Source organism: Eptatretus burgeri, chromosome 3, assembly GCF_056783735.1.
Source record: "Eptatretus burgeri isolate ZD-2024b chromosome 3, Ebu_testis_v1, whole genome shotgun sequence".
Taxonomy (NCBI): Eukaryota; Metazoa; Chordata; class Myxini; order Myxiniformes; family Myxinidae; genus Eptatretus; species Eptatretus burgeri.
The window spans coordinates 145155696-145178464 of NC_140963.1; the positions used below are offsets into that span (position 1 = coordinate 145155696).

The following is a 22769-nucleotide window of genomic DNA, read 5'->3' on the forward strand; positions in this document are numbered from 1 at the left end:
CGTCCCGATTCCCTCCTATTGAATCATGGATGCGACTTCCCACGATTTTGTGTGGTTGTAAGGAGGCTATCTCCGTACATACCCACCCTGAACTTTTGGTAAGTTTAGTTATTCTTATAATGTACCCAAATAGTCTCTGTACAAAGATAATTCACACCATTAAAAAACTCAGGGTTTAAGGGTGTCTATTGGGGGGTTGCCCCCCCTCCCAAATATTTATTTTTTTTCTTCTCTGAAACTACACAAACAATTCCGATGAAACTTGACCACTGCCTTCATCACTCGTGATGTACCAAAGTTTGTTCACGACATTAAAAAAAAAACACATCCACAGGTATTTACTTTCTTCTCCATTAAACATTTTGTGGGTGATCCATGCCTACCAGTGGTTGCCTGACTATCTTATCCAACCACTACCAGGAGAGCACCCAGGGGTATTGCCCCTATGTTTCTCTCCTGCATTCGGAGTGAATTTCTCCACTTCTATCATGTTTGTCTGCTTTTTCTGTCTGCTTATACATTCCTTGTCTGCTGAACCCACCCGGTTCCCTTGTCTCATCTTTACATTCATAAGTATGCTGTTGGAGTGTTCATTCCTTCCCCATTTCTCTGTCCTTCATTGTGTGCTGGACCCGTCCATTCCATCACCGTTTAAACATCACTCCTTAGTCATTCAAGTCATCATCTCTTCCATAATCTTCGATATCTGTAAAAAAGAAAGAAAAAAAAGAAGGTCTTCCACACAACAGGAACCAGAACAATTAGGCCTCATGCAGACAGATTGTGGCTTCAATTTTCTGTACTACCTCTTCTCAGGTCTTCCTCCCTCTGATGTTTCGTCCTTGTGTCCCTCCCCAGTCCCTGGTCACAAAAAGTCTTCCAGCGATCCCCTCCTTGTGCAAGTCCCAAAATCCAGGTTCACTGTTTATCTCCACCTGTTTGGTCCTCTCTTATCCACTTGTGGAACTTTCTTCCTTGGTCTCCTCAATCCCACTCCTTCCTCCAGGATTAAGGGTATTCTCCAGTACACCACCATCCCAGGTCATCCTCCATCCCAACTTTGGGTCTTTTCCACCCTCATGAACACCCCACTTCCTCTCTCTATGTATTTGCATATTTTTATGGTGTAGGAAGTGGGGAGGGGGCAGGGAGGCCTATTCCTCCCCCAACTTTCAAAAGTGGGCATGCCAAATACAATGTCTCCCCCCCCCCACACACACACACACACACACACACACTCACACACTCACACACTCACACACTCACACACACACACACACACACACTCACACACACACACACACACACACACACACACACACACACACACACACACACACACACACACACACACACACACACACTTTTCATCCAGCCATGTATGTAAACATGCAGTCTTGTAGAGAAAGTGGAAGAATGAAGAATTTATCATCCCCCTTTTTAGGTCATCTCTTCGAGCATGACCTAATAATATGGGTGTAGATGTCCTTCGATCCGTCCGTCCATTGCGAAAATGACGATTTTCATGCGAAAATGACCATTTTCAAAATCTATCTATCTCCTACATTTCTCAAGCGATCTTGAATTTTATTGTGGCATATAAATCTATGGGACAATATCTAAATTTGATCAGGCCGGATTTTCGATATTCGCTTTCGTTTTCGCGTCACGTGACTTCAAAGTTTGCAAAAAATGCGAAAATGACGATTTTCAAAATCTATCTCTTCCTACATTTCTCAAGCGATCTTGAATTTGATTGTGGCATATAAATCTATGGGACAATATCTAAATTTTGTCAGGCCGGATTTTCGAGAATCGCTTTCGTTTTCGCGTCACGTTACTTCAAAGTTTGCAAAAACTGCCCTACCTTCAGGAGACTATATATTTTCTCGCAGAGATGACCGTCACTCCCGCACGGGGGTAATTTTATCATTTCATCTTTATCATACCCCAACAATTGATAGCAACAAACGATTTGAGAGTGAAAACCGTTCACATTGAAAAGACAGTCATGCCCTTTGTGTTAGACACCTGACGACATAAATTGGACACATAAATTGGCAATCATATTGCTGAGTCTTCTTGGTGATACTGGCTTTGTGATAGGAAGAAAAGAGTGGCTGTGAGGGGGAGGATGTCTTGCTGCGAGGATGTAAGTTGTGGAATACCTCAAGGATCAGTACTCGGACCATTACTATTCATGATTGATATCAACATTTTGGATTGGAGAATGAGAAATAAGAGAAGGCTTGAGGTGGGGACAGGAGAACGAGAGACAGAAGAGAAGGCCTGAGGCGGTGTTTTGTTCCAACGAAGGGTAAGGCCCAAATGTCATGTTCTCCTTTGGCCTCAGGTGGGGACATCACATGTGGGGTATGAATCGGCCTCGCAAGACGAGCAAACATGCTCCGAAATATGCTATCAAGGTGAAGCACCACATCGAGCCGAGGACAAGGCGATTGTCCAGAGAACAGGTAGACAATACAGACATCGGACCAGAAGTGTCCAAACCGAGTAGTTCGAGAAACACCTGTGGCTGACTTTGTGTGAGATTAGGAATAACTGTTTTACTTTGTACAGCAGCAGAACAACATCAAATTCTTTATTTTAATAAAAATGCAGAAAATATCTTCACACAAATTGGAAACTGGAAGAAAGCTGGAAGAAAGCGAGCGTCACATTGAAGGAACATGGTCAGAGTCTGCACAAACAGCAACAGTTCTGAAGCTGAAAGCTTTTCGAAGGACTGGGATAAATGTGAAGCTTAATAAAGCATTGAGGGAAGACCAGCGAAGACATCAAAAGGAGCTCGTATGCCAGATTCATTGCATGCAGTATTTGCCCATGCAGGCAGGACCATCCCATTAGAGGTCACGACGATGCTCAAAGCAATTTGTTCCAGCCAATTATGCCGAGAGGGAGCGACATTCCGGAAATGGACGATTGGATCAGTCAGAAAAACTACATGTCACCCGAGATTGTTAACGAGCTGATGATAACGAAGATGGGTCTTGCTGTTCTATGATCAGTCCTGGCTGAAGTGAAGGAAACAGGCTGGCACGCAATTATTGGCGATGAAGCAGCTCATGATTCCTGCAAAGAACAGTTCAATATTTGTGCGAGGTAGGTTGACGACAGCTATCTTCTCTCTATTCCTCTCTTTCGTCATCCATCTCTCTGAGGAGAAGTGAATTATTGCAGAAAGTTTTCTGCAAGGCTCACTTGGCTGCGCCTGGATGAGTTTGAGGATAGTGGAGTAGCGGCTAAAACCGGAATCCTATCCAACTGATGACTCCATCTTTGCTCTTTACTTCTTCAGATTCCTTCTTGGTCTTCCGTTTGATCAAGTATAGGAGGGATCATTGGGATTTTTTTAAGGTGCCAGATATTGCCAGACGTGCAAGTGGCCAAGCTGCATTAATGAAGAGGTTCAGTGCATTCTTCGGCGTGAACCTAGCATATCACGTCTTCTCTCGGGCAGAACAGGTGTCAACGAATACTCAAGGCAGGACACATTCGTCCGGAGTGCAATGAAGGCCATCTCCTTGTTACGCACCTTTGACTAAAAAGGAAACGAGGACTTTAACAACTTCTACGATCGTCTCATAGAGGAATCGGAGGCCTTAATAATAAGACCAGTACTACCTCAGAGGACAGCTCCACCAAGGAGGAGAATTGATGACGACACGCAGCCACACAACTCCTCCTCTGTACAAGAGTACTTCTGATGGAGGTTCTATGAAGTCCTTGACATTCTGGATCAAGAGCTTGACACAAGATTTGAGAAAAAAAGGCAGCGACGACTCCAGAATCCAGAGAACATTCTTCTCGAAGCTGCCAATGGAGAGTATTCCAGAATATCCAAATCCACTGAAGACCAGTACAAAAAATTCCACCAACCTCGGTCGAATGTCTGAGCCTCCAGGTACGTTCATGTTACCTGATATTGTGAGATCGGAGACCGGCGTCGTCCCTGTAACTCGCATGGAGACCATTTGCCGGGCCATGTCTACAGATCCAGTCAGTAAGAAGCTCGTTACGGAAATCCACAACATTCTCAAACTACACCACACAGTGCCGGTCACCGCAACAACATCCGAGTGAAGTCATTCGGCCCTGAGAAGAGTGAAAAAACACCTGAGGTTAACCTTGAGCCAACACAGGCTTAACAATGCTCTGATCTGCCATGCCATCAAACATTGCACAGACAAGACCGACATATTGACATCAGCGAATAACTTTTCTCAAATAAATGATTCAAAGACGAAGTATTTTTTGCCAATTTGACTAAAGCCAAACAAACTCAGAAAATGGACAATTGGTGCATAAAATGAAGTTCAGAATTTCTGAATTTTCCACCGAATTTTGCTCACATTGACAACTGTCAAATATAAAGATGGACGACTGAATTTACATGGCAGACATCCTGATTGTCTTCTTATTAGCTCTTTAAATTAGTTGAAACCTTGAAATATTTTACCTCCTCCCCCCACCCCAGAAGCCCCCAAAGCTCCCACCCCTCCCCCCCCCCGCCGAGAAAATGTGCCAGAGTTTCTAAAATGCAGCCTAGAATTTCAAATTTTCCTTGGAGGTGGGGGGGGGCATGCCCCAGAGCCACAGAGCCACAGAACCCCCCTGGCAGGACATGCCTATAGCGCATGTGATGGTGATGGCAGTTGTTGTTTTTTTTCAAATTGCACCCCCAACCCTCCCCACTTTTGATACCGTTCCTCCAGCTATGATATAATTATATCTCCTTCCCTTTTCTCTCCCCTCATACTGTTTGTTTGTCCCCCTGTTTGTTTCCTGTGCAGTTATGCAATATTCTGTTTCTTGTGCAGGTGTGAAATATTCTGTTTCTTGTGCCGGTGTGCAATATTTTGTGTTTCTTGTGGGCAATATTCTTTTTTTGTGCAGGTGTGTGATATTGTTTCTTGTGTGCAGGTCAGGTATGGGAGCATGCGACGGAGCAGCGCGTCGCTGTGTCCAATTACCGGCGGTACTCCAGGGGCCTCGGTCTGGCCATCCCCCAGGCAGATGCCTGGCCCATCCCTATCTCCTTGAGATGCCAATCAACCTGTTGCAACCATCAGGCACGTGGTCGGCCCATTGACCTCCACCACTCACGAGACTCCCTCGCTGAGAGAATCTGGTGAGCAGGATCAGCGTCAGGAAAACGAGCCACATGTCCATTCAGCCGCCGCTGAAGCTCACGGACTATGCAGATAACAAAGCTGATTTGAATCTATCTCAGCAACCGCTCATTGGACACAAAGTCTGACCAGCGATGACGAAGGATTCTCCAAAGAGACCTGGTACCAAAGGAATTAAGTCCCCATCTCAGATCACTGGTCAGAGTCCAAGTCTCACATGGACTTTTGTACTCCCACACAGGTACCGACAGCACCACACCTCATGATCCAGTGAATCCATGAGTCCCCAGGCCCGACCCAGACATCTATTGACCTCTGGCTCACAGTCAGCAGAGACATGAATATCACTGCCAAGGTAAGTGAATCTCTCCATGACCTCAACATCCTCACCATCAACAGGCACAGACAGGACAGCAGCTTCCAAGATGTCATTGAAAGCCTGGATCTAAGTTTTGACCCAAGAAACGCATAATCCCAGCAGCTCTGACTCCTCATTCTGCACCTTGAGGGCCCCCAAAAGGATATCCAGAGTTTCTGCAAAGATGACTGCATCATCTACAAAATCAAGGTCGGAGATCTTGACATTCCCAAACGATGCACCGCAGCTTGAGCTCTCTGACATCCTCACCATAATCCAGTCCATACAAGTGCTGAAAAGTGTGGAGGGCAGGACACACCTCTGACAAACTCAAGTCACAACTGGAAATAAGTCAGAGATGGCATCACCACATCTCACAGCTCTTTCAGTACCTGAGTGTAGTTCAGACATCAGATTGATCAGTTTTATTGGCACCCATGAAGACCAAGAATCCTCCAGAGGACATCCCGATTCACTGAATTGAACGCTTTGCAAAGATCAACATAGGCTGCAAGCAGCCCATGCCGAAACTCTCGTCTGCGTTCGGTGAGGACCCGAAGAGCAAGGATACGGTCAATCGTTGAACTCTTTGGTGTAAAGCCCGACTGCTCTGGACGCTGGTGCTCAAGCAGATGGTGGCGAACCCGATCAAGAATTATCCGAGCAAGGACCTTGCCCGGCACTGAGAGCACCGTCACCCCTCGGTAGTTGTTGCAGTCTTGGCGATCATCCTTCCCTTTCCAGAGAGGGACAACAAGGCCCCTCTTCCAATCAGTTGTGATGACACTTGTGTTCCAGGCAGAGCACAGAACTGCATGCAACGACACGAGTACAGCATTTCCACCAGCCTTGAGAAGTTCAGCATGGATGCCACAGATTCCTGGAGCTTTACCCCATTTCAACCGGTTCACCATAGCCTGTGGATCAGCCTGGTGCAGCCACTCAAAGGAACTGGCCCAGCGGGCCTTCACTTCGGACTCCTCTGACAGCCCACCACCCTCTACTTTAACTGCAGTGTACCGAGGGATGGACTTGGAGTAACAATGCATGAATTCCCCTGTAAGCAGGACGAGAATCACTTGACCACAGGTGTTGCTCTACCCCCTCACAGATTCCTCGCACATCGGCTTCATTGTCCACTCTTAGCGCACGTACAGTTTTATGCCTCAGCTCCCTGAACAGCTCAGCTCTGCTATCAGCCTGGCCCTGTGACTGGTCCTTAGTATCCAGTGTGTTGTGCGAGAGAAAATTCTTCTTCGCCCTGCGGTGAGTTCCAAGACATCCACCGGCAACCTCAAGGACGGTGGTCTTGAAGGCACTCCACAACTTTTCAGGATCTCCCAAATCACCCGACCCCACCCCCCCCCCCCAAATACCCACTCAGCCTGTTGCACACTCCTCAGCTCCCTTCTAATCCTGGAGCTTGCCAACATCCAGCCTAGGCTGGGATGGTACCATTCTCCTAGATTTAAGGTGAAACTTCAAAGTTGTTACAACAAGCCTGTGGTTGGTGTTCAGGAACTGAGCACTCCGGTATACCCTACAGTTCTGTATCATCCTTCAGTGACCATCGACGAGGACATGGTCAATCTCCTTTGCCACATCACCAGCATTGGAATACCGAGTCCAGCGATGAGCTTGTGGACGCTGAAACCATGAACCAGCCACCCTAAGTCCATCACTTCTTGCAAATTCAAGGAACTTAGTGCTATTCTGGTTCACAGTTCCAGCCCCATGGGGATCAACACACATCTCATAGTCATCCCTATCAGTTCCAGTCGATGCATTGAAATCCCCCAAGACTAGAAGTGTATCTCGTCTGGGGCACTGATCAACCACAGACTCGAGTGTGGCATATAATGCATCCTTCACGTTGAGATCACTCGCCCCAGTCAGAGTATATACAGAGACTCGGGAAATGACACCCAAGGAGTGACGAATCCTTAGTGTCATTATACTGTTACGGTTCTAGAAACCGTATGCATACAATATACAGGTGTCCCAAGTCAGTTTTTCCATTAAGTATATGTGTAGACAGATCCCTTCCTTGTGTTTCGTGGGAAAATTAAAGGGGTGCGTTGCGATGTTTTTTTTTTTTTTTTAGTTACATTAATAAATCTTTACATCCCCTCTCCATTTCATTGCAAAGGCAAATCCACGACAACCCACGGTACCCTCTGCCTGCTTGCCCCTCCTCTCGCGCGTGGGCTGAACAACCGCGTGGGCTGAACAACCGCGTGTTCACCTTCTCGCCTAACCGGCGACTCGTTGTCCGAGGAAAAATCCTCTTCCAGTAGTTCCTTTTTGGCGAGTCTGCACGTGTGGAGGGGGCGGGCTTCCCGGTATGGCCGAAACCCTACCTAGAAAGGGCGGACCCATGGAAGCCCCGTCCAATCAAGGCGGACAGTGACGTCAGTTTTACCAAGGCCCCTCCCCGCTGTGGGAGATGGATAAATTACGACACCATCCTCAGGGTGTGTTCTTGGAGTTCAGAGAGTTCGTGAAGTGCTGAGACAGTTCGTTCTGTGCTGGAGTCTTGAGTTCTTTAAGGGTCTGAAAAAGAAGCGAAACTGCAACAGACCCTTGGAAGCCCGAATCCTCTCCCAGACCAGGATCATTTAAAGAAAGATCTGCGGACGATCCAAGGAGTTCTTTGGGAGTCATTCGTTGAGAGTGAGGGAGTGAGAGACCTTAAGACTCAGCCTCATTGCGGGAGATACCCAATGATCCTGGCTGCCTTGGATTGCACACACACACGAACTCCACACGTGCGGCTGTGGGCCGAGCTGCGCGACCATTGTCATGTGCTGCACCATGGAGCATGTCTTTCCCTGGAACTCAGGTACCGAGAACTGCGACCGCAACTCCCTCCCTCCCTGGCTACAAAAGTGCTTTGCCTTCAACTGGGTTTATTTTGTCCGAGTGTGTGGCGCCGTTTTTAAGGAGAACTGCAGAAGTGTTTTCAGTTGATCATTATAAATCTTGTCTGTTGTAGTCCCGCGTAAGTCTGCTCTGTGTCTCCTTTGTAAGTTGCTTTAAAATTGTCACACTACATCTTTCTCTCATCTTCCCCTGCATAACATCCCCAATAAATCTGTTACCTGTACCCCTTAACTTTCTTCGCGTTAGTGTAAATAAATTATTGCAGAAATGTTCCCAGTTCGTTTCTGTCTTTTCCTTCATTGGTCCAGCATGGTTCGGATTTGAGGTTAGCAGTCTTTTTTTCCCCGATAATCTGTACATTCCAGCCGGTATGTCCTTGGCGGGTCCGCTTGGCTGCATCCAAACCGGAAAGGTAGTTAGTATTTGGTAGTTGGTAGAGTGATCCTGTTCGGACAAGACGTACCAAGGGCGTGGTTCCCCTGTAGACGACACCGCGTGATGATTTAGGTAAATTGGTTCTTGACAAAAAGACCCTCCGCTACGAGGTGGAGGTATTGGCATCCACGGTTGGTTAAGCGACCCGCCGCATCACGGAATTATCCGTGATGACGGCCTACAATTCCGGGAGTCTGGTGGGAGGTGACGTTACTTCCCCCACCTCGCGGTCGTTCTCGCCACCGCAACAATACGCTCGATGACCAGTGTTACCTCAATTACCATCGGAGTCAGCTTGTTGGACACAGCTACAGCAACTCCTTGGGTATGGTAACCATCAGAGCGACCAGACCAATAGTAGGTATAACCACCCACCATGATCTCGCTGCAATCCGGTCTCCGAACCTCAGAGAGAGCTGCAATCCCGATGTCCAAACGCTTGAGTTCAGATTATAAGTTCACAGTTCAGATGATTCAGATGATCATCTCTTAGGGATAGGACATTCCAGGCATCCACCCGATGGGACCGCCTCAGGTTAACCCAAGGAGACCGCCATCTGGTGGACGACACCTCAGCACCACTTCGACACTCTCCCACAATCTGACCCGGGAATGTTACCCCGTGGTTTCCCTCCTATCATCAAAGATTGGGGGTCCCGAAGGCTTTGCCCCAATCCTGCCATCCGGTGAGCTGCCCTGCGAAGGGAAGCTGCACAGGAGGTACTCCCACGGAGTGGGTTTTCAGATTTCTTTTCGTTTTTGTGTTTTGCGGAATGAAGGGTTTTACGGTGGCCGGAGTGCAAATCCTGCCACCAACCTCCTAATAAGAAGTAACCCAACTGCAGGAGGACGTCCACAGACACAGTTGGGCACGAGATATGGATGGCCGTTGGCTCACAAGGAGCTCCTCCGCCCTTTGACAGGTTTTGTTTTTAATCCTGCTGGGTGTCCATATCCAAACACCCTCCTCACCAGAAAACCTGGTGGGGGAGACGGTTTAGTCGCCGACAACCCGACCATGGAACTGGTTAGTACAGGTTTAAATGGTACCTCTTGCAAGTCACAGATCTAATCTGGCCTGACCTGACAAAGATCTAATCTGGTGTTTCTTGTGTGCAGGTGTGCGATATACTGTTCCTTGTGTGTCGGTGTGCGATGTACTGTTCCTTGTGTGTCGGTGTGCGATGTACTGTTCCTTTGGTGCAGGTGTGCGATATACTGTTCCTTGTGTGCAGGGGTGCGATATACTGTTCCTTGTGCGCAGGTGTGCGATATACTGTTTCTTGTGTGCAGGTGTGCGATATACTGTTCCTTGTGTGCAGGGGTGCGATATTCTGTTCCTTGTGCGCAGGTGTGCGATATACTGTTTCTTGTGTGCAGGTGTGCGATATACTGTTCCTTGTGTGCATGTATGCGATATACTGTTTCTTGTGTGCAGGGGTGTGATATTCTGTTCCTTGTGTGCAGGTGTGCGATATACTGTTCCTTGTGTGTCAGTGTGCGATATACTGTTTCTTGTGTGCAGGTGTGCGATATACTGTTTCTTGTGTGTCAGTGTGCGATATACTGTTCCTTGTGTGCAGGTGTGCGATATACTGTTCCTTGTGTCTCGGTGTGCGATATACTGTTTCTTGTGTGCAGGTGTGCGATATACTGTTCCTTGTGTGTCGGTGTGCGATATACTGTTCCTTGTGTGCAGGTGTGCGATATACTGTTCCTTGTGTGCAGGTGTGCGATGTACTGTTCCTTGTGTCTCGGTGTGCGATATACTGTTTCTTGTGTGCAGGGGTGTGATATTCTGTTCCTTGTGTGCAGGTGTGCGATATACTGTTTCTTGTGTGTCAGTGTGCGATATACTGTTCCTTGTGTGCAGGTGTGCGATGTACTGTTCCTTGTGTCTCGGTGTGCGATATACTGTTCCTTGTGTGCAGGTGTGCGATATCAAACCACAAGTTGAGACAAGGTAACTTTGGTGTATTTTACAATCCTGAAGCTGCCGAGAAATTTTCAGTGAATGTTTGTGATTTTTATCATGAATTCCATTGGAATGTGAGTGGCACATTTGAGCACCTGTCCAACAGCAGCACACTCAACACACCTGCACACTCAACACACCTGCGGTTTCTCCACCAGTCAGAGGAACAGTGCGGTACAATGTTCATCGCTCACTGATTCGACCCACGAAATGTACACAGTAAAGTCCAAGTTCGTTTGAAGCACATTTCCGGGAAGGTGGGCAGGGGGCGTGTCGCGCAGCAATGTGTAGCCCCGCCCTTTGACGCTCATGTTCCAATGAGAACTCTCCTTTGCTTCTGGTGTACCTTGCTGTTCGGGGGCTGCTGGGGTGGGACGCCGTTCATCAAGAAGGCCAAAGTATTCTCCAGGTTGGTTTACGACCGAAAAATGGCGTTTAATGCCCCATACGTTTGGTTGATATCTTACCGGACCATGTGGATATGTTTAGTACCATACTTGTATCATACAGGTACCACGCAGGTACGTTTCCCACTCGACAAGTTTTTGTGGTACTGTGCATAGACCGTGCGTTAACATTTGTAACCACACACTTACTGTGCATGTCCGTTTGTCACCACTTCGGTCTTTGTTACCTTATGGGTCTATTTGTGATCTTATGGGTCTCGTCGTTACCACATGGGTCTATTTGTTACCACATAGATCTATTTGTTACCTTATGGGTCTCGTCGTGACCACATGGGTCTATTTGTTACCACATGGGTCTATTTGTTACCACATGGGTCTATTTGTTACCACATAGATCTATTTGTTACCTTATGGGTCTCGTCGTGACCACATGGGTCTATTTGTTACCACATGGGTCTATTTGTTACCACCTGGGTCTATTTGTTACCACATAGATCTATTTGTTACCTTATGGGTCTCGTCGTGACCACATGTGTCTATTTGTTAGCACCTGGGTCTATTTGTTACCACATGGGTCTATTTGTTACCACCTGGGTTTATTTGTTACCACATGGTTCTCGTCGTTACCACATGGGTCTATTTGTTACCACATAGATCTATTTGTTACCTTATGGGTCTCGTCGTGACCACATGTGTCTATTTGTTAGCACCTGGGTCTATTTGTTACCACCTGGGTCTATTTGTTACCACCTGGGTCTATTTGTTACCACATGGGTCTATTTGTTACCACATGGGTCTATTTGTTACCACCTGGGTCTATTTGTTACCACCTGGGTCTATTTGTTACCACCTGGGTCTATTTGTTACCACCTGGGTCTATTTGTTACCACATGGGTCTATTTGTTACCACATGGGTCTATTTGTTACCACATGGGTCTATTTGTTACCACATGGATCTATTTGTTACCACATGGGTCTTGTCGTTACCACATGGGTCTATTTGTTACCTTATGGGTCTCGTCCTGACCACATGTGTCTATTTGTTACCACATGGGTCTATTTGTTACCACCTGGGTCTATTTGTTACCACATGGGTCTATTTGTTACCACATGGGTCTATTTGTTACCACATGGGTCTATTTGTTACCACCTGGGTCTATTTGTTACCACATGGGTCTATTTGTTACCTCATGGGTCTATTTGTTACCACATGGGTCTATTTGTTACCACATGGGTCTATTTGTTAGCGCATGGGTCTATTTGTTACCACATTGGTCTATTTGTTACCACCTGGGTCTATTTGTTACCACATGGGTGTATTTGTTACCACATGGGTCTATTTGTTACCACATGGGTATATTTGTTACCACATGGGTCTATTTGTTACCACCTGGGTCTATTTGTTACCACATGGGTATATTTGTTACCACATGGGTCTATTTGTTACCACCTGGGTCTATTTGTTAGCGCATGGGTCTATTTGTTACCGCATTGGTCGATTTGTTACCACATGGGTGTATTTGTTACCACATGGGTCTATTTGTTACCACATGGGTGTATTTGTTACCACATGGGTCTATTTGTTACCACATGGGTATATTTGTTACCACATGGGTCTATTTGTTACCACCTGGGTCTATTTGTTAGCGCATGGGTCTATTTGTTACCGCATTGGTCGATTTGTTACCGCATCTGTCTATTTGTTACCGCATCTGTCTATTTGTTACCACATCTGTCTATTTGTTTCCGCATCTGTCTATTTGTTACCGCATTGGTCTATTTGTTACCGCATGGGTCTTTGTTACCACATGGGTCTTTTTGTTACCACATGGGTCTATTTGTTACTGCATTGGTCTATTTGCTACCACATGGGTCTATTTGCTACCACATGGGTCTATTTGTTACCGCTTTGGTATATTTGTTACCACATGGGTTTATTTCTTACCACATAAATCTCTTTGTTACCACATGGGTCTATTTGTTACTGTGTGGGTCTATTTGTTGCAGCATGGATCTATTGTTGCCACATGTGTCTTTGTTACCGCACGGGGCTATTGTTATGGCAGTATCTCTTGTTACTGCACGGATCTATTTCATTCCACGTGTATCTATTGTCACTGCATGGGTCTATTTTGTTTCCGCATGTGTCTCTTGTTGTTGCATGGGTCTGTTTTTGACGCGTGGGTCTGTTTTTGACGCGTGGGTCTGTTTTTGCCGCATGGGTCTGTTTTTTCCGCATGGGTCTGTTTTTTTCCACATGGGTCTGTTGCCGCGCGGGTCTGTTGTTGCCGCGCGGGTCTGTTGTTGCCGCGCGGGTCTGTTGTTTCCGCGCGGGTCTGTTGTTTCCGCGTGGGTCTGTTGTTGGCACGCGGGTCTGTTGTTGGCACGCGGGTCTGTTGGCGCGCGGGTCTGTTGGCGCGCGGGTCTCTTGGCGCGCGGGTCTGTTGGCGCGCGGGTCTGTTGGCGCGCGGGTCTGTTGGCGCGCGGGTCTGTTGGCGCGCGGGTCTGTTGGCGCGCGGGTCTGTTGGCGCGCGGGTCTGTTGGCGCGCGGGTCTGTTGGCGCGCGGGTCTGTTGGCGCGCGGGTCTGTTGGCGCGCGGGTCTGTTGGCGCGCGGGTCTGTTGGCGCGCGGGTCTGTTGGCGCGCGGGTCTGTTGGCGCGCGGGTCTGTTGGCGCGCGGGTCTGTTGCCGCGCGGGTCTGTTGTTGCCGCGTGGGTCTGTTGCCGCGCGGGTCTGTTGTTTCCGCGTGGGTCTGTTGCCGCGCGGGTCTGTTGCCGCGCGGGTCTGTTGCCGCGCGGGTCTGTTGTTGCCGCGCGGGTCTGTTGCCGCTCGGGACTGTTTCCGTGCGGGACTGCTTCCGCGCGGGACTGCTTCCGCGCGGGACTGCTTCCGCGCGGGACTGATTCCGCGCGGGACTGCTTCCGCGCGGGACTGATTCCGCGCGGGACTGCTTCCGCGCGGGACTGATTCCGCGCGGGACTGCTTCCGCGCGGGACTGATTCTGCGCGGGACTGCTTCCGCGCGGGACTGTTGCCGCGCGGGACTGTTGCCGCGCGGGTCTGTTGCCGCGCGGGACTGTTGCCGCGCGGGACTGTTGCCGCGCGGGTCTGTTGACGCGCGGGTCTGTTGACGCTCGGGTCTGTTGACGCTCGGGTCTGTTGACGCTCGGGTCTGTTGACGCTCGGGTCTGTTGACGCGCGGGTCTGTTGACGCGCGGGTCTGTTTACGCGCGGGCCTGTTGACGACGCGCGGGCCTGTTGACGACGCGCGGGCCTGTTGACGACGCGCGGGCCTGTTGACGACGCGCGGGCCTGTTGACGACGCGCGGGCCTGTTGACGACGCGCGGGCCTGTTGACGACGCGCGGGCCTGTTGACGACGCGCGGGCCTGTTGACGACGCGCGGGCCTGTTGACGACGCGCGGGCCTGTTGACGACGCGCGGGCCTGTTGACGACGCGCGGGCCTGTTGACGACGCGCGGGCCTGTTGACGACGCGCGGGCCTGTTGACGACGCGCGGGCCTGTTGACGACGCGCGGGCCTGTTGACGACGCGCGGGCCTGTGGTTTCCGCGCGGGCCTGTGGTTGCCGCGCGGGCCTGTGGTTGCCGCGCGGGCCTGTGGTTGCCGCGCGGGCCTGTGGTTTCCGCACAGGTTTATTGGGTCCCGCAGGGATTATGCGAGGGCAGAGGAACTCCTTGTGAGCCAATGGCCATCCATATCTAGTGCCCACCTGTGTCTGCGGACGTCCTCCTGCAGTTGGGTCACTTTCTTTTTAGGAGGTTGGTGGTAGGATTTGCACTCCATCCACCATAAATCCCTTCACTCCACAAAACATGAAAACGCAAAGAAATCTGAAAACACACTCCGTGGGAGTACCTCCTGTGCAGCAGCTTCCCTTCGCAGGGCAGTTCACCGGATGATCGGATGGGGGCAAAGCCTTCGGGACTCGCACTCTTTGATGATGATAGGAAAACCACAGGGTAACCTTCCCGGGTCAGATTGTGGTTGTGTGTGTCGAGGTGGTGCTGAGGTGTCGTCCACCAGACGGCGGTCTGCTTGAGTTAACCTGAAGCGGTCCCTTCAGGTGGGTGCCTGGAATGTCCTATCCTTAAAAGAGAATGATCAACTGTCTCTGTTATCATCTGAGCTCAAGCGTTTGAATATCGTATTGCAGCTCTCTCTCTGAGGATCGGAAACCAGATAGTGGCGAGATCATGGTGGGTGTTTTCACCAACTATTAGTCTGGTTATTCTGATGGTTAGCATGCCCAGGGAGTTGCTGTAGCTGACTCCAATGATAATTAAGGTAACACCGGTCAACAAGCAGATTATGAGACAAAGGATTCGTCACTCCTTTGGTGTCGTTTCCCTGGTCTCTGTATATGTTCCGATTGAGGCGAGTGATCTCACTGTGAAGGATGCATTCCATGTCACCCTTATGTCTGTGGTTGATTCGTGCCCCAAAACAAGATACTCTTCTATACAATGGGGATTTCAATGCATCAATTAGAACTGATAGGGATGGTTATGAGACATGTGTTGGTCCCCATGGGTCTGGAACTGTGAACCAGAATAGCAATAAGTTCCTTGACTTTGCAAGAAGTCATGGACATATGGTGGCCGGTTCATGGTTTCAGCACCCACAGGCTCATTGCTGGACTTGGAATTCCAACGCTGGCAGTGTGGCAAAGGAGATTGGCCACATGCTCATTTATGGTTGCTGGAGGATGATCCAGAACTGCAGGATCGACCGTAGTGCTCTGTTCCTCAATACCCACCACCGGCTTGTGGTCGCAATTCTTAATTCGCAGCTTAAATCCAGGAGAATGGTACCATCCCAGCCTTGGCTGGATGTTGGCAAGCTCAAGGATGAGAGGGTAGCTGAGGAGTTTGCGAACAAGCTGAGTGGAGATTTGGGGGGAACTGGGTGCTTTGGGGAATCCTGAAAAGTTGTGGAGTGCTTTCAAGACCACCATCCTTGATGTTGCCGGTGGATGTCTTGGAACTCACAGTCGGGCGAAGAATAATTTTGTGTCTCAAGGGGCTCTGGATATCATTGACCAGAGTTGCAGGACCAGGCTGAATGGCAGAGCTGAGCTGTTGAGGCATAAAACTACTTGTGCTGAGGGTGAACAAGGAGGCCTATGTGTGAGGAATCTATGAGGGGGTGGAGCATCATCTGTGCTCAAGTGATTCTCGTCCTGCTTCGAGGGGAATTCGCACATTGCGTTCCTCCAAGCCCATCCCTCGGTGTACTGCAGTTAGAGCATAGCGTTGTGGGCTCTTGATAGAGGAGTCCGAAGTGAAGGCTCCCTGTACCAGTTGCGTTGACCGGCTGTACCAGGCTGATCCACCGGCTGTTGAGTTGGATGTTAGGGGTGTTACCATCCCTATTGCTGACCCTCCAATCAACTGTGACCTCCCTTTGTTTGTGGAAACACAGGCTGAGTTTAACCGTTTGAAATGGGTAAAGCTCCAGGCATCTGTGGCATCCATGCTGAACTTCTCAAGGCTGGTGGAAATGCTGTGCTCATGTCGTTCCATGCAATCCTGTGCTCTGCCTGGAACACGGGCATCATCCCAACTGACTGGAAGAAGGGCTTTGTTTTCCTCTCTGGAAAGGCAAGGGTGATCGCTAAGACTGCAATAACTACCGAGCGGTGACGCTTAGGGTGTATCAAACCCCCTTTTTTGCGAAAGTTTGAAAAACATAATGGCGATATGATAGATGTGTTCGAATACATGAAAAAACATTAATCATTTTTTTTTTCAGAATTTTCGGTCATCATCTTGGGGGTCCACATCGGGGTCAAAGTTCTGGCATGCAGCTCCTGCGCATTTTTCAGAATAAGTGTAATTTTTCACTGTATAGTGATCAAAACTTGTGTCTAGTGGTGAAATAATTCTGACATATCAATATACTGCTCCTTTGGTGATGTTTGTAACACGGTTGGCTTGTAATTTGTTGGCACAGTTTCCCGGAAAATGGTATTTTTTTCCCGGAAATTGTGTTTTCCCGGAGAATTTGACACGTGGCAGATCATGAATGTAAAAGTTTGGACGACTTGGACAGTTTGGACTGTAAAAGTTTGGACAAAGGAACTTGGACTATTGCCTATTGGGCGCTTTGGTACAGACTTCGGAAAGCCTCACTTCCCCAAGGACATTCACTTGACATCTAGCCTATCTGACTTTGTCTTCGGTTGATTCTTGGTTTGTGTTCCGAGAACTTGAACTGGACAATTCATTCTTAACGTATGAAGTGAGTGAGTGGGCAACACTTCCAGCCTATGTGGATTCAAAATCTAAAACCAAAGCACTCAATGTAACTAATGATGCGGCTGAACGTCTAATAAAACTCGGAACGGACCGTCTTGGTGCAGCGAAGTCTGAAGAACACTTTCAGAATGTGCAACAAGTCACTGAGAATGACAGGAAAGAGAATCCGAATCTCCGGAAAAGCTTGAAACTTGATCATTGATGATATTATATCAGTACCTTGATATGAATACACATAATTCTGGGTAATAAAGCCGTGAATTTGACAGAACCGAGGCATTTGCTACTATTTTGTTTTTTTTTTCTGGGAAAATCACCAGTTTCCCGATTCTCCGGCAAATTTCCCGGAAAATTTGATTGGCTCTATATCACTTGAACATCACCAAAGGAGCAGTACATCGATATGTCAGAATTATTTCACCACCACATACAAGTTTTGATCACTATACAGTGAAAAATAATGCTTTTTCTGAAAAATGCGCAGGAGCTGCGTGCCTGAACTTTGACCCCGATGTGGACCCCCAAGATGATGACCGAAAATTCTGGAAAAAAATGAGAAATGTTTTTTTCATGTATTCGAACACATCTGTCCTATCGCCATTATGTTTTTCAAACTTTCGCAAAAAAGGGGGCGTTTGATGCACCCCAGTGACGCTGCTCTCCGTGTTGGGCAAGGTCTTTGCTTGGATAATTCTTGATAGGGTTCGCCACCATCTGCTTAAGCACCAGCGTCCAGAGCAGTCAGGCTTTCCACCAAAGAGGTCAACGATTGACCGTATCTTTGCTCTTCGGGTCCTCACTGAACGCAGACGAGAGTTTCGGCAGGGGCTGCTTGCAGCCTGTTTTAATCTTTGCAAAGCGTTCGATTCAGTGAATCGGGATGCCCTCTGGAGGATTCTTGGTCTTCGTGGGGTGCCACCAAAACTGATAAATCTGATGTCTGAACTCTACTCTGGTACTGAAAGTGCTGTAAGATGTGGTGATGCCATCTCCGACTTATTTCCAGTTGTTACTTGAGTTTGTCAGAGGTGTGTCCTGCCCTCCACACTTTTCAGCGTTTGTATGGACTGGATTCTGGCGAGGATGTCTGAGAGATCAAGCTGCGGTGCATCATTTATGAATGTCAAGATCTCTGACCTTGATTTTGTAGATGATGCAGTCATCTTTGCAGAGACTCTGGATATCCTTTTGGGGGCTCTCGAGGTGCTGAATGAGGAGTCGGAGCCACTGGGATTGTGGGTTTCCTGGGTCAAAACGAAGATCCAGGCTTTCAATGACATCTTGGAGGCTGCTGTCCTGTCTGTGCCTGTTTGTGGTGAGGATGTTGAGGTCGTGGAGAGATTCACTTACCTTGGCAGTGATATTCATGTCTCTGCTGGCTGTGAGCCAGAGGTCAACAGACATCTGGGTCGGGCCTGGGGAGTCATGGATTCACTGGATCATGGGGTGTGGCACTGCCCGTACCTGTGTGGGAGGACGAAAGTCCGAGTCTTCAGGTCCTTGCTGCTTCCAGTCTTGCTCTATGGATGTCAGACTTGGATTCTGACCAGGGATCTGAGATGGGGACATAATTCCTTTGGTAGCAGGTCTCTTCACATAATCCTTGACTATCGCTGGTTGGACTTTGTTTCCAATGAGTGGGTGCTGAGATTGACTCAAATTGAATTTGTTTCCTGCATCGTCCGTGAGCGTCAGCTGCGGCTGTATGGACGTGCAGTTTGTTTCCTGACGCTGATCCTGCTCACCAGATTATTTTAGCGAGGGAGCCTCGTAAGTGAAGGAGTCCAATGGGCCGATAACGTTCCTCGTGGTTGCAGCAGGTTGATCGGCATCTCAAGGAGATGAGGATGGGCCAGGCATCTGCCTGCGTGATGGCCAGACAGAGGCTCCTGGAGTCCATGCAGAAAGTGGACACAGCGACGTGTTGCTCCGGTGCATGCTTCTATACCTGACCTGACCTGATCTATTTGGTACTGTATGGATCTATTGTCACTGCATGGGTCTATTTTGTTTCCTCACCGGGCTATTTGCATGTGTTTCCACACGTGAATGAAAATTTCACCATTTCCCGGTTGTCCTCACTGTGCCATACGCATGCCTTTACCCCCACCCCCTGAATTATTTTTTTTCATATATGTTGTGAGGCTCTTCATGGAGCTGCCAAACACACATCTCAAACACATGGACATGGACAAATACACTCGACAATACAGGACAGTCAAAGGAGACAAACACTGTCGGTGAACTTGGGGGAAGTGTTACTTCCTGGGGCACACTGGTTATGAGCGGTGTGACAACAATGCTGCTACCTTTCTCATCGCACTCAGCAGGACATTTCCTTCGGAATTCCCTCCTTCCCATGGATGCTAACCTATGGCGGTTTTCCGTGCGCTTCTCCTTTAAACTGCTGAACTTCAAGCAAGGAAGCGGCATGTGCCATTTTCGAAGTATTTGGTATGACTTGGCACGGGGTTTGAATCACCGACTTCCCAGACTCTAAGTGAACGTTCGAAACATTATACTTCTGAGTGTGGTAGTACCGTAAGCCTTTGATACCATGCACGTGCTTTGGTACCTTGTGCGTTTGTTCTCGTGCATGTCCATTTGGTACTGCATGCATACTGTGCATGTCTATTTGGTATGCATGCATACCCTGCATGCCCCTTTACAGCATGAACATTGAAAATGTTAATTTGTGTATACAAGTCAGCCCTGGTTGATTCTCAAGTTGGACCCTATGACAGTATACATTTGTGATGTAATAATGCATCAATGATATTTATATGTTTGTGATTATACACAAGTTGTGGTACATCTGGCACTTGCCTTGCAAGGTTCTGACTGTGAGGATGCAACAGAACAAAAGAAACAGTATAAAGAGGGGGGAAACACCAACAGCAATGTTGAAGGACAAAATAGAGTGAGATTTGGCCAAACAGTGGGTGTGGGGAGGAAAGTTGGGCATGGGGTGGACAAGATGGATACAGAAGCAAACTATCAGGAAAGAAAAACTGCAAATTTGGAAGGAGGTGAGCTTGGAGGCAGAGGGTGGTGGTAAATGAGGGTAGAAAACATCATGGTTTTGGATTCGCATGATCTGAGATGGTTGTGAAAAGCTGTCTTGAGGATCTGGTGGGAAGCATGAGGTTGAAAAGAATGTGGAAGTTAGTTCATGGAGCCAGTCCAGAGGGGAGAGTAGTACTCCATAAAGTTGTGGATGAAAGCCTTGTCGGTGAATGGGAGTTCAGGTGTGCCAAGGAAGGACTTTGTACAATGGAGGATGCCCAGTTGGCGGCTGGCTTTGGAGGCCAACTTTGAAATGTGGTTTGCCCAAGAAAGATCACGGCTGACCGTGAGACCCAAGTGTTTGAATGATTGAACTTCCTCAAGAGGATTGTTAAGAAAGTAGATGGGATGGTTTTTCAGATGGTCCTTTCATAGAGATATGAGTGTGCGATTTGTCAGGGTTGAAAGACATATTATTCCTTCTGTTTGACCAGCTTGTGATTTTTTTTCAAGGTCTGAAGAGAGGGAGGCGGCTGCAGCCTGCCTGCCTGAATGATGAGGGTGGTCATCAGTAAATAGAAAATGAGGATTCGCCATCAAGTCAGAGGGATTACTGATAGAGGTTAGAGGTTAGAGCAGTAATAGTGTGACGAATTTGGAAATCTATCTATCGCACACAACATTCAGGTCCTTTAGCTCAGTTATCTCGGTATGTGTTTTATCGATAGCTCCCCTTCCCTTGTTTAATGCGTAAATCAATGTAAATGCGCTGTGATTAATTTTAATAGTTAGGAGTTTTATCGAGATTTCTGCAAAGAAGAAGAACAACCCTCCTGCCCTGAGATTCTGAGGTGTAAACAGGAATGACCGTTACAAAAAGTATGCTCAGAAAAGAATGACAACTCCCGTGCCGGGATTTTCCCCCCTCGCCGGAAAGGGGGAGGGGGAGCGCACCGGAGCGTATAAAGGAAGCTTGCAGCGATGCAGAAAAGGAGGAGACTTGAGGAGAAGCGAAGGGAAGGAAGAAGCGAGGAGGAGCATCATCTCAAGCGACCCATCTCGTTCTAGCTGGGTTCGGTCGTCATCTCGCTGGAGCGCTCGTCTCGGGGAAGCCTGTCTGGTCTGGTCGGCGTCCCCCTCATCCTCCTCCACCTCCTCTTCCGCACGATCGCAAGCTTGGGCGATCAACTCGTCTCACCTCGGCTGGGTTCGGTTGCGCCGCACCAGTCCTTCGGAGACCGGAGCTCCCGGAAGGAGGGAACGTCCAGTCGCACGTTCGCGGCCAGTTAGCCAGCCATCCTGGTCCTCAGCCCGACTATCCTCCGGGCTGGAGGTCCAAATATAGACCTTTCGGTCCAATTCTTCGGGTGTGTGTGTGTGTGTGTTTGTGTGTGTGTGTGCGTGCGTGCGTGCGTGCGTGCGTGCGTGTTAGTGGGCCCGTCTACTAAGTAGAAAACTGTTTAAGTGCCTGTGCTGTATATATTTGCATTGCATTCTCAATAGTCGGTTTAGTTCTGCTTCTTTCGTGCTTCCCTAATCCCCCCATTATTATTGAAAAAATACCCCGATTGTTAAATGTATCAGCTCGTTTTGTGTTTCTTTCATTGGTTCGACATGACGCGTGATTGAGAATTGGTTAAAGCTGCTACGGCCATAAGGGGACATTTGGACCGACGGTTCTTGGCGATTCAACCGCTCGGAATCGCACACGGAACGAGCGTGCTAAGCGGCTCGTTTTCATACACGTTCCATTGAGAGTGTGAAGACTCGGTAGATCGCCACGTGGTCTCTCGGTATTTTGAGATTTGGCGAATAACCCTGTACCACGTGGTGAAAATATTGACGCTTCACGGTCCAAACCAAAGGACCAGTAGTCTCCGGACTTATCCGGGACGACGATCTGAATTCCGGGCGATCAGTCGAGCCGACTTGCGGCTCCATCCAATGGTCGTGCCTGCGTCCGATGTCCCGGCCCAGCAACAATTGGTAGTCAGGAGCGGGACTTGAACCCTTCCGTCGCCGTAGCGAAATTCACGGACTCTGATCTGGGGTGTAGGGAGCGAACCCACCCGTGTCCCCAAATTGCGAGCATTTTTAATTGTATTCCCAACACGCGACATGGCCACCCAAGACGAGCTGAGGCAGGTTGGTAGTGAGGTGGATGTAATGTTCATGGAATCCATGGTTCAGGCCCCCACCCCCATGCAGGAACTTCCCCGCAACCAAACCCAGAGGTTGCAATGGCTGCAGTGGGGGCGGCGGACGAGCGCCCCCC

General features: G+C 48.7%; 1 protein-coding gene across 4 annotated transcripts in view; it reads left to right on the top strand.

Annotated features, from left to right (window-relative positions):
- Positions 1 to 9740: 9740 nt before the first annotated feature.
- Positions 9741 to 22769, top strand: part of LOC147031219 (uncharacterized) — a 196862-nt gene continuing 183833 nt past the window's right edge. Inside the window, exon 1 of one of the 4 annotated variants that reach the window (XM_085876073.1) lies at positions 9741 to 9856. The gene's annotated coding sequence lies outside the window, so the exon portion shown is untranslated. Of the gene's footprint in view, positions 9857 to 11013; positions 11326 to 22769 lie in introns of those variants that run through there. The other 3 variants (XM_085876071.1, XM_085876074.1, XM_085876072.1) reach the window with 3 other exon arrangements.